Source organism: Echinops telfairi, unplaced genomic scaffold (assembly GCF_000313985.2).
Source record: "Echinops telfairi isolate 266 unplaced genomic scaffold, ASM31398v2 ScPeMD7_25;HRSCAF=90, whole genome shotgun sequence".
Classification (NCBI taxonomy): domain Eukaryota; kingdom Metazoa; phylum Chordata; class Mammalia; order Afrosoricida; family Tenrecidae; genus Echinops; species Echinops telfairi.
The window spans coordinates 32,651,993-32,663,275 of NW_022103922.1; the positions used below are offsets into that span (position 1 = coordinate 32,651,993).

An 11,283-nucleotide genomic window follows, 5' to 3' on the forward strand; every position below is an offset into this window, starting at 1 on the left:
GGGCTGCGGGCGGCCCACGGGGGACTCCAAGGTGTTTGTGTGGGAGCCGCCCCCAAGGTGGCCTCGGTTTCGGAGATGGAGCCTGAGCTGCCGCTTGAGAAAGGAGTCCCTGAGGGGGCGTGTGGAGCCGCCCCCTTGCAGCACCAGCACCCCTGTGGCAGGAGCCACCCCAAGACTCCCCGCGCCTCGGGGTCCCAGTGGAACCACAGTCAAAGGGGAGTCCGACTTGCATCTGTGGAAGACCCCAGTGGCACCCAGGAAAGCCTCGGGGAGCCTGCGCAGTGGGGATGAGCCCCCAGGAAAGACCCCTTTCCTAAAAGAGGACCTTGCACTGCGCCCTAGAACTGCCCGAAAGGACCATCAGATTAGGGAGAGGGATCCTGCAGGGGTGCCTGTGCTAGGAACGATTTCCCATATGCACGACGACTTTGGCCTTCTTCACCCCCTGTAGGGCTCAGCGTGGTCTCACTTGTGAGCCCCCACCCCCATGGTGGAGAGTGGGCGGCCCCTGTGTGGCTACCACCTTTATCTGTTGCCTCCTGTTAAGATGTCTTTGCACCTTGGTTGCCCCCAAGCCGGCTTGGTGCGTGCAAGAAATGCTATAAGAGCGCAGGGTCCAAGAGAGGGGCCCGAATCAGGGAGACCTCTGAAGCCGGGCAGCAGATGGGAGGCCCTAGGCGCGTTTGGCCGGAAGGAAGCCGTGGAATCAGGTGCTACTACTGAGGCTGGCAGGTCTTGGAAGAGAAAGACCTTGGAAGGAAGGGAGAAAGGATGGGTAGGATTGGGGAGCACCAGCGTGCCAGCCAGGTATACGATTAACCATCTCATATAACCCTTCCAGCACCCTTGGGAGAGTGCCTCTTTGGAGCATTAGGAACCCGAGCCTGGGAGCCTAAATGATTCGCCCAAGGTCACAAAGCATAGAATGGTGACTCTTTTAGGGGGGGATTTTATTTGGGAAGGATTATTAAGGGGAGACAGTAGCAACATAGGTTGCACGAAGGTGCCAAGCAGAGGGCTTGAGGAATGCTAGATGCTCAGTAGATGTGATGATTAAACAAGTGGCTAAGGACAAGGGATTGAGATTGCTGCAGGAACTGACTTCCACTGAATCTCCAGATTTCAGGGTGTGGCTTCCATGCTTGGCAGCCTTGCTGTCATACTGCCTTGGGGTGGATCTTGACCTAATTGGGCCTGGAAGAGGGCTCTGGGTGTGGGCTTTACCCACGATTTGCTCTGGGGAACCAGGGGGAAGCTTCAGGAAATGCAGCGTCCTGAGGCACACTGCTGCAGTCCTTGAAGGGGGGAGGGGAGGGGTGGGGAGGATCACACTCTGCTTGTGGCCCTTTCACTGTGCACCAGCAAGCATTGGTCCTGACGCTACTCAGAAGGCTCTTTGGCCTCCAGTGCTTCTGCATGAAGAGGGCAGTAAACACACAGAGCCAAGGAATGCTGATTGGGAGGTGTTTGTCCAGGTGGTGGTGGGGGCAGGTACAAAGGTTCTGCATCTGTGCTTGCTGCACCACCACCCCCAACCCCCAACCCCTGGATCTGGTAGCAGTTTCATTCTAGCCGAATCCCAAGGATGTAACTCTGAGCTCAAGGATGGACTCGTGTCTCTTATTGTCCAGAATGGAGTGGTGAGGGGTTACGCCGTGGAATTCACCAGAGAGCAGTTCAGGAAGGTTTTCTCCCCTTCTTCCACACCATCAAATCGAGTGACAGCCTTCTTTAATAGAAGTGGCTTCCTTGGGCTCCTGGGGTCTCTCAGTGAAAAGAGGAACCAAGCAAGTGAGAAAACCTGAGCAAACTGTCTTACCAACTCTTAGGGGTTGGGTTTTTGTTGTTGTTCTTAACTCGGTGATGGCTGCCTGAAGCATGGGTGTGGCACTTCACGCACAGCTTAAAGGGGCACATTCTGAAAATCGCTCATAGTGAGTACTCCTCCCCTCGCAAAGTTGTGTAGAATGCTGTCAGTCTGAAACCCTCTAGTTAGAAACAAAAGTAATCGGGTATTTTTGAGAAAACCGGGAGCAGCAAACCTTGAAATCATATCATCTTAGCTCCAATTCCAATATTGTGGGTTGTAGGTTTATTCATTAATTGATATTTAACAGAGTGCTCTTGGCTTCATATCTACTTATGATCCTGGAAAAGCCGCTTGGTAGAGCAGATGCTCCCCAAATCTTGGACCTTGGGTCTAACCTCCTTAATCTCCAGCACTGGGTTAACATTAACATTGTAAAAATCTGAAGAATCATGCCTAACTCCCGTTATTACAAAAAAACGAGTCTGTGACTCAAATACTCCAGAGTGGGCCTAAGAGCGTTACCAGGTCTTGGGGGCCGGGGAGAGGGTGGGCTGGGGAGGGGAGGAGGATTTCCAAAGGGAAATGAAACCGTAGGGAATGGGTCCCCTTAGGTTCATTTGAGCATACCCAAAATGTGTCTGGATTTTACTGCCTAGATTTCTCAGTCTCTAATCTTCCACATATTCTCCAGCCACATTCTTGGGATTTTCTTCCTCCCACATTTGCCAGCTTGGGTTTTGTTTGTTTTTTCCTTGTTCTTCTCCTTCTCCTTCTCCTCCTTCTCTTCCTTCTCCTTCTTCAGATGGTGCGGCTTTTTCCTCAAGCACGGAGAGGAGGACCTTCCCGGGCCCATTTCTTGCACCCCTCACATTTTGTTTCCAGTACACCTGTTCCTAAGGGGATCTTATTCATGTAAATAGTTCCCTTTCCCCTTAGCTACAGACTCTATTATCTTCAGCCCCACATGCTTCTCCACAGCGGGACTATTTGGTTTCTGCTGTCTTCATTTCCCAAATTGATTTATTCGTTTCTGATGGGAAATCATTACCCATTCCACTCCTCAATCTTAATGGCCACCTTCTGACAGGAATTGCTTATCAACTTTGGACCAAGAAACCAAGACCATCAAGGTCCAGCTGGAGACACGACTCTTTCCCCATTATAAGTTCCCACTCCATCCCCACCCCTCCTTTCCAGCAAACCCCTCAGAGACCCACATGCATTTACTAAGTGCCACCTACTCGCCAAGCACTATGATAAATAAATATGAGTTTGTCCTTGAGGAGTTGAGGTAGAATCAGCCTGCATTTCCCTAAACATAGTAAGAAACCAGAGGGAGAAATTACAGCTTTACAGAGAGCACCTGCAGGAATTAATGTAGAATCTTCCTTTTCCACAGTGTCACCAAACTCAACTGCCGTTGTCTGCCTCCTCTGACAGGCAGCCCCTGCCATTAACCTGCCAGACTTATTTTTTACCCATATGCTTTGAATGAACTGGCCACACTCCTGGCTTCCTGTAATAAGCGGTCCTTTAAACCATAGTTGTACGCAAATAACGCGTGGGCTCTTACTTCTGCAAGCTACTGAACTCCCTCGCCCGTCAGCTTGCTGTGTGTGAGCTGAAAATCCAGTCTCGTTTGCAAAGTCTTTTTACTTCAACGCGTTTCTATTTGGTTTGGAGAAATGTTCCATCTTACTGCAATCTCCTCACTAAAACTCTTTCTCTTACTCTCACACTATCTTCTTGAGTCTCCTAACCAGGCTTCAGTGTCCCCAGAGGGGAAGCCCCAGTGATTTGCCACATTCACTCCTCCCAGCTCTTGGGCTGTGGAGCAGATTCCTGTTAGGTCCTGCGGCTAAGTGGCCAAGCGGCGAATTCAGTGGTCGGCCCTGGGACTTGTCAGGTCTCTCTTTGCCCTGGCCTCAGGAAATCCAACGCTCTAGGTAGTGATTTTCTCCAGGGTTTTTCCCTGGGCCCCTCCCTGAAATCCAAATACACATTTGCTCCTAAGCTAATGTTTCAAGCATCCTCTCTCAAATAATTCTTTGTCCTGATGCTGTTCTTAAAGGAAAGCAGGTTTCCTTGCCTGTTTCCATCCACCACTCAGCCTGGCTTCATCCCATCCGAGCCCTGCCGGGTCCGCATATAGCTGCATGCCTTGGCACGTGCTTTTGCCTCTTCCTGGAATGCCTTTTCTTTCCATATCCACTGAGGTAACGCCCACTCATCTTTCAAAATTTAGCTCAAGCAACACCTTTTTTTTAAAAAAAATCCTCCACGTATGCCCCCTACACAGGCACACCCTGCGTTCTCACAGGCTAAGTAAGGCTGCGTTTGTTCACGCTGCCAACAGTCATTAAGCGCCTGATCTGTGCCTGATGCGTAGTAGGCTGCATTCAACAAATATTTGTCGAGTCAAAAGACAAGGAAAGGATGACAAGGTGTAATAACTGCATTAGATGGGGTTGAATCTGTGCTTTGGGGGCCCAGGGTAGAGAACAGAGAGTGCCTCTCCGCTTGCTGAGTGCTATCACTAGCCAATCACTGATGGTGTGATGTTTCTTAACTGTTGCTCTGCTTCTGCGGGAGTAGCACTGTGGCTGTTAATGAAGACTCAGCCCAGGCCCCGAGAGGCCAGATCACACCATAATTTTGTTCTCCTGTATATTAGAGCTTTGTGGGCTCTCTGTGATATTAAACAGCAGCAGGTCCTCCCTCACACCTTCTCCTCTCGAGCTGCGGTCACGATGACAGTTTTACTCAACCTTTTGCTCCTTGTAAGCCCCCCAAAAGCGTTCTTGTGCAGCAGGAGTGGCTATGTCTTCTGGGTTGGCGGAAGCCAGTGCTGTGCACTGGATAAACTGATAAACTGATAAAAGATATAGCACCTTGCAGGGTGTGCAGAAATGAGAGCGGGTCGACTGCCGCCAGGGTAACTAAATGGCTGGCGAGGACTAGACTCCAAGAGCAGTGGACTGAGGCACTGGATTCCTAAAGCAATAACCAGCCAGTGGGCCACAGCTGGGCCTTTGGGTGCCAGGATTTCCTCAGAGACCAGGAGTCCCCTGAAGAGTCTCATGGTTGGTATTGCTCTCTGTGTACTCTGCATTTTTAAACAGACCCTGGTTCTCTGGTTTTCCATACCCTGTGCATGATCACCTTCTGGCTGAGGGTCTCATACACTCGGTCAGGCACATGCTGCCAGGAGCCAATGGTAGATCACTCTGAAAATGTCTACCTCGTTGTGTTGATACTGCTTGGTGCCGAATTTCTCCAGTGCAAACCCAGAATGGAAGGCACACTTTTTCAAGCTTCGTACTCTTGAGTCTAGAACTTTGCTACCGGGCACTTGCCTTTGGTAATGCTGATCTCTCTGATCATGATGGTTGGAGAAAAATGGCCGAGTTCCAAAATGTAGTAGCTCTTCCCTGTGGTTAGAAAACCCACCCATCTTTACTATATAGTTACCTATGCTCTCCTCTCCCCTTCAGCCTCCACCTTTCCCCAAAGAGTGGATGTGAGGGGCAGGCTACTGCATAGTTGCTGAAAGTGAGTTGTGAAGATCTGGTTGGATCCGTTCCTCTGCGGGAAGGGAGAGTGTGAACACTGATCTCAAATAAACTGTTTGTGTTGCCTGGTACTTGCTACAGCATTCATTCAACAAAGATGTATAGCCCATGCATGCTCTGTGGAAGGCAGTGGGGGCCATCTGGATTCAGTGAAAAGCTGGGATTCCTCTTCAGCCCTTTGCCTTTGGTTGTTTTTCCATGTCCCTGCAGTAGGAGGTTTTCTTTCACCTTGTTGCTCCTTGGGAAAAGGCTTCCTCCCCTCCAGCAGACCAGACCACTGTTGGCTGCTTTTGAGCCTTTTCCAATAGCTGCCATTCCTGTGTCGAGAATCACATGAAAGCAAGCAAGTGTACTTCACATTTAACCCGCAGGGAGAGGCAACTGAGCTCTTAGGAGGGTCGCCCCACAGACGCTCCACAGCTAAGAGAGAGTGCTGGAGAAGAGAGTCCCTCGGTGCCTTCCCCTGTCTTGTACCCCTCACCAGCTACGGCTGTGGAGCTACCTCCTCTCCTTCTCCAACCCCTTTCCCAGGGGTGTGTGAAGGACCAAATAAGCAAAGCAAGCAAGGGTTGACTTGTGCTTACTTACGAATCTGTGGTAAACCTTTGCAAATGGGTTTTGATATGGTGGAAAACATATGAACTGTTCACTACAGATCAGTAAGTAGATGCAGGTAAGCACATGCTTGCCTCGCTTACTGGTACTCTGTCCCTGGCAGGGATTATAAATTTGAGGACAGGCTTTGATTCTATAGGAAAGTGCCAAGCGGTTGGGAGAAAGATGCCAGCCACACCTAGAAGTAGAACCTTTGATACTGTGGGGAAATAGGAAATTGTTCGCTAACAATTAGTAAGTAAGCACCAGTACACCCATGCTTGCCTCCTTTGTCTGGTGCTGTGTGGCTTTGCCTTTATAAATCATCTCTTCTTGTAAGCAGGTCCTCTGCAGAGAATTGGGCGTGTCTTGCACGCACACATTCCGGGCTGCCTACATATGTCTGACTGCCTGGCAGCCGTCTCATGCCCGGAGGAAGATTCTGGTTGTCATCTGTTTTCATTTCCTCCAGCTCTTCCAGTCAGATGGCTGTCCTGCCGTATATCCCTCTGTTACATACCACCATCAGCTTGGGCCCCTTGAGATTTTTTTCCAAACCTTCCCCTAGCTACCAGAAATTCTCTGAAAGTCACGTCTGTCTCGGTACAACACCCTTTCATCCCTTTTCATCCTTGTTAGGCTGAAAACCCAAATTCCACCCACCGGCAAAAGAAGCAGCCATTAGTTGTGATTTGCAGCACCTATGTGATTTGATTTTCTTTTAACTCACCTTCTTCCTAGGACTCCTCCCAGCCTGGGGAGAGGTCGAGCTTTTTCTCATCAGGCATTGTTTTTGCCCATCGCTAATCACCCCGCTTGTGTCTCCAGAAAGCCAAGTTGCTCTACTTAATGCCTCAGACTCTGCAGGTGCGCATCCCGGGTACTTGAGCACTCTGGATTTCAATCAAGGTGTCTTTCACATATGAGGGGGCTTCAAACAGTTCGTGGAAAGTGGAATTCAAAGATAATGGACTTTTTGCATGAACTGTTTGAACCCCTTCATACAAAGTTGATCCTCTCCCACTAAATATTAAGAATTTTTACTTTGTCTGTGGTGTCCTCACAAGTTAATTCTCAAAATCAAAGCCATCAATTCAAAATGATCTGGAAGTCTTATTTGGATTTTGACGTTTTCTTTTTTAATGATTCTACTCTTGCCTCTGCCCTAAGAGTGACCTAGAAAATTGAGCCAGCTCTGGAAATAGAATAGCAGAGCGCCCAGAGCCTGTGATTGCTGCTGAAGAGTAGCATTTGTTTTTGTTTGTTTGTTGTTTTGCTTGCTCGTTTGCTTTTTCCAGTTTTTAGGTTCATGCATTTTGCTGGTGGATGTCAGCCTCCGTTTTCAAAAACTCCCTTTAATCACAAGCTCCCAACGCCATGATAATGGCCTCATTAATGATTAAGATTAGCTTGTTGGTACTTCTTGTTATTATCGTAACAGAGAATAGGTTGTAGCAGGACTGTAGTCCTGTGGCTAGTGAGCTAACACATGATTAGTCAGTTCATTTGTAGAGTAACCTTCCTAATTGCCCAGTCACTGTTCAATAATTCATATGATGTGATCTGCGTCAACAAGAACCCATATTATAGCATGCCACTGATTTTCCTCCATTGGATCCTTCTAGAAAAAGTGAATTTAGTATAGTTATTAGCGATGTCTAAATAAGTGTCTCAACTTTCTCCCCCAGCTTGTGCCCCTTTCTTATAAACTTAAAAATCATGACCACCCGCTAATATTCTAATGGAGCTTGTTGCTGGTAGACATCGGATCAATTCTGTCTCCCAACAACCCAGTGAGTACACAGTAGAGAGACTTCACAGAGTTCTCCAGTCTCTGACCTTTTGGAATGGATCGCAGGCCCCTCTCCATGCCACCTCAGGATGCATTTGAACCCCCAACCTTTCTGCCAGTCATCAAGAGTTTCCAATTCACTCTACTTAAGTTACCTCTCAGCTAGTACTTTCTATAAATGTCCCTAAGAACCAAGAAGATCAGGTTAAGCTTTGCTATTTTTCAGTCTTGTTACCAAAAGAAAGCAATGACTAAATACTGTTTTCCAAATAGAAAAGTATATTTTAATTGATTTGCCTTTTCTATCTTAATTTCTTACTCCCCTCTTGGAGCTTCTTACCACCACCCCCCACCACCCCCCACTGCTTACCTGGGAAACAGTGGAATTAATCATCCTTGTTTAAATCTTTGCATTCATGCTAGATTCAATCAATTTTTTTCTCTCTCGTTTACCCCCAAACCATTTTTACTTACACAATTAATGACATTCACCGTGTTGTACAACCAATACCACCATTCATGTACCATTTTTTCATCACTGTTAATAGAAACTCAGTGCCCATGAAGTAACCACTGCCCTAACCACTAATAAGTTTTGTTTCTTTGCAGTTGTCCATTATAGAAATTTCTGATTGTATAGTATTTATCTCTCTGTGTCTGACAAGAGCATTAAATGTACGAGGACCTCTTAGAAGAATAAGCAGACCTGTCTAGAAGGGAGTACAGCTGCAGCTCCTTGGAAGTGAGGGTGGCAAGTCCTGAGAAGGACTTCATGCTTGACAGACTAAAAGGTGGCCAAAAAGCATAGGGAGCCCCTCAACAAGATGGATTGCCACAGCGACTGCCAACCATGGACCCCAAAATGACAACAGTTGTGAGGATGGCGAGAACCAGGGCCGAGTTTCATTGTGTTGTACACATCTCCTCTGTGAGTCGGAACTGAGTCAGCAGCCCTAACAACGTGGTCAAGGGCCATCCATACCATAGCACAGGAGGGGGTAGCCCAAAAGAAAACGGAATTTTTTTCCCCCAAAGCTATGTATTTAATTTTTTTTACAAAACAACCTTATCACCTTCGAAGTACTCTCCATTATACTCAATACATTCGTCAAATTTGCGATTCCATTCTTGGAAACATTTTTGAAACTCATCTGGTTGGGTGGCTGACGGCACCTCCCTCATGTTTTTCACCACCCCTCCTACATAGTCAACTCGCTGTCCTTTGATGTCCCTCTGCATTTGCAGAAACAAAAGGAAGTTCCACAGAGCAAGGTCAAGTGAGTCAGGTGCGTGAGGCAAGAGAGGCCTGCTGTTTTTTTGCCAAAAACTGGCACACTGAGGTGGCTGCGTGAGCGGGTGCATTGTTGTGGTGCCAAAACCAGTCCCCCTTCTGCCACAAATCAGGCTCTTTTTGCAACACACTGTTATGCAATCTTGTAAGAACCTCTGAAAAGAAAGCTTGATTAACAGTCTGACCGAGTGAAACAAACTCCAAATGCACTATGCCCCTCACGTCAGCGGGGCTTTTTTCCATTTTGGGGGGTAACCCCCTCATACATCTGAATTTCATTTCTCTTGATGGCTGACTAATATTGCATTTTGCTTATCCGCATCCCTGTTGATGAATATCTATGTGATTTCCACCCTTTGGTTATTATGAATAGTGCCACAATGAATATTGGTGTGCACATCTCTGTGCCCCCACTTTCCTGTCTTTGGGGTACACTACATTAGGAACAAACTGAGTTCTTTAAGTTGAATTTGTAGGCAAGCCAGCACAGCTACATATGGTTCTTATATAACCTAGTACAGTGCAATAAAAGGCTTGCAAAAAACCGGACAGGTTTTTCGGTGATCAAAAAGCTGCGCCAGTCTCGGGGAGGAGATGAGCCAGTCAGGGTGCGATGTAACAACGATGAGAAATACAGCTTTCCTCTGGTTCCTAAATGTTTCCTCCCTGCTCCCACTACCATGACTCGAATTCTACCTTGCAAGTCTGGCTAGACCAGAGGATGTACACTGGTACAGATAGGAACTGGAAATACAGGGAATCCAGGACGGATGAGCCCTACAGGACCAGTGATGTGAGTGGCGAAACAGGGAGGATAGAGGGAGAGTGGGTAGGAAAGAGGGAACCGATTACAAGGAACTATATGTGACCTCCTCCCTGGGGGACGGACAACAGAAAAGTGGGTGAAGGGAGACGTCGGACAGGGCAAGATATGACAAAATACCAATTTATAAACTATCAAGGGCTCATGAGGGAGTGGGGAGCAGGGAGGGAGGGGAAAAATGAGGACCTAATGCCGAGGGCTTAAGTGGAGAGAAAATGTTTTGAGAATGATGTACAAATGCGCTTTACACAATTGATGTGTGTATGGATTGCGATAACAGTTGTATGAGCCCCTAATAAAATGTTTAAATCTAAAAAAAAAAAAAAGATAAACGGACTTCATTAAAATGTAAAAAAAAAAAAAAAAAGCTGCACCGGCAACAGGTGGAGGTGATCATGAAGAAGAATGGTTCAGTGATTTCAAAGAAAGGGAACATCTACATAAGTTAAAAGGGCATCTTAGAATTGCCCGTCAGTGGGACGTTTATCCCTGGAAGACTGCCTGTACCCCTGGGAGGGGAACTGCTGGGTCATCTGGTACATCTGTGTTGCACTTGGTAAGGAACAGCCCCTTCTTTCCACAGCAACTGCACCATTTGCACTCCCACAGGCAAGAGATGACGGCTCCAGGTGTCTCCACCTTCTCGACAACACTGGTGGTTCCCTTTCAGCCATCCTCGCCAGAGGAAAGTGCTGTCTCATGGTGGTGTGGGTTTGCATTTCCCTTCTAACTAATAATAGTGCATACTTCTGCAGGTTGTTGGTCCCTTGTAGATCTTCTTTGGTGAAATGTCTACTCAAGCCCTTTGTTTTTCATTAGGTTGCCCTTGTGTTGCCTCTCTCATTTATATAGCACCAAGATATTCAAATTCCTCAGAAATGGTCCGCCTGGGGTTGTTTCCACCCTTAACACCCTAAACAAATGTTCTTTGATATGTGTCCACAGTCAGAGAGGGTAGGCTCATATAGGGTAGGCTTTTTCTTCCGTCAGAGGTATATTAGGAGCTGTCTATCTCTGCTTAAATGATCCTGTGTGGATTTTTTTTTTGTTTCTAAATTGTATTTCCAGATCCGTTAAGACAATGGTTCAAAACCTTCCTAATGCCACGGCCCTTTAGTACAGTTCCTCATGTTGTGAACCCCCAACCATAAAATTATTTCGTTGCTACTTCATAACTATAATTTTGCTACTGTTATTAATCGGGTGACCCCTGTGAAAGGGTCGTTCGACCCCCAAGTTGGGAACCCCTGCGTTAAAAGTGATGAAATCCTTTTAGAGCAGGCCTCCTCAAACTACTGCCCGCGGTCCACATGCGGCCGCCCAGGACATTTATCCAGCCTGCCGGGTGTTTTTGTTCCATTTTGTTTTCTACTTCAAAATAAGACATGTGCAGTGTGCATA

The 11,283-nt window shown here is 47.3% G+C and overlaps 1 protein-coding gene across 1 annotated transcript in view; it reads left to right on the forward strand.

The window, feature by feature from the left end:
* Positions 1-11,283, forward strand: part of PHF24 (PHD finger protein 24) — a 57,299-nt gene that overhangs the window by 730 nt on the left and 45,286 nt on the right. The gene's annotated exons all lie outside the window — the stretch shown is intronic.